Consider the following 1,041-nt stretch of genomic DNA (forward strand, 5'->3'; position numbering starts at 1 on the left):
GTGGTAAGCCTGTGCCATGAAAAGTGGCACCGCACAAAACCTGGATTCGCCCCTGGTAATATGGCCTTGGAGGGGGCTGCTACCCTTTTAGACACGCCCCTGCCAGTAGCCTATCCTGTCAATTCAGCACATCAATAACATGACTGCTAACATTTTTGACCCTATATATAATAACTATTTAGCTTCCATTTTCGGTAAAATATGTCAAAATAAAGTTAAAACCTGATGGGTTACATGTAACTCCGGAACTAAAGAGCCCGCCTGTTTGTTTCCGCCCGGACAGTGTCAGAGACGAACTAAACACCTCAGTCGAAGCATGAGTGAAAGATGCTTAATGACTTAACGTTCTGAACTGTCTCTGCCTCAGTGTCCACACGTTTTTTTTTTTGTATCGAGCTCGGTTTCCTGAGTTGTTGTAGTCAGTTGTTGTTTACTCAGTCAGTGCGTCACGTGTTGAACGCAGCGAGCAACCGAAGCAGCAGAGTTACCCCGGAGAGCTCAAACAAGTGGCAGGCTAACGAGGTGAGCTAACTACCGCATCCTCAGGCTGTCATCGTTATAGAGATGGCATGAGCAAAATGTTGAGGTCCAAGTCAAGGCAGACCCCTTTTTGTCACTTTATCAGTTCTTTCGGCTTTATAGAGGATACAGGACCAGTCTCCTACTTCATCAGGCGTGTAGCTAAAAAACACACCACTTCAAATAGCATGTATACAAACAGCAGTGAACAGCAGTGCTAGAAGAGGACAAGGAGCCATAGACTAATACAGTGACCCGTCCCACATTAGCAACAACAATTATGTAAAGGCATGACATTTGTAAATTAAAAATGTGCATAAATAAGAAATAAAGGAATATATTACTCCAAAGTAAAAGTAACACAGCAAATACAAAAATTGTATTACTATTTTCTAATTGCCATGTATTGATACTTTTTATCAGTCTGTTTATTTTTTACATTTTATAACCAAAATATCTAACACATGTAAGTCAAAAATCATAGAAAGAACCAAAAAATGAAGAAGCTTTTTTTTTTTTAAA

The 1,041-nt window shown here is 40.2% G+C and overlaps 1 protein-coding gene across 2 annotated transcripts in view; it reads left to right on the forward strand.

Moving 5' to 3' along the window:
• Positions 1–294: 294 nt before the first annotated feature.
• The window catches only part of dusp12 (dual specificity phosphatase 12), a 5,275-nt gene continuing 4,528 nt past the window's right edge, over positions 295–1,041 (forward strand). For both annotated transcript variants that reach the window (XM_076079788.1, XM_076079781.1), the window contains exon 1: positions 295–522. The gene's annotated coding sequence lies outside the window, so the exon portion shown is untranslated. The remainder of the gene's footprint in view (positions 523–1,041) is intronic.

Source organism: Anarhichas minor, unplaced genomic scaffold, assembly GCF_050575085.1.
Source record: "Anarhichas minor isolate MPS153535 unplaced genomic scaffold, ASM5057508v1 ptg000006l, whole genome shotgun sequence".
In the NCBI taxonomy this organism is placed as follows: domain Eukaryota; kingdom Metazoa; phylum Chordata; class Actinopteri; order Perciformes; family Anarhichadidae; genus Anarhichas; species Anarhichas minor.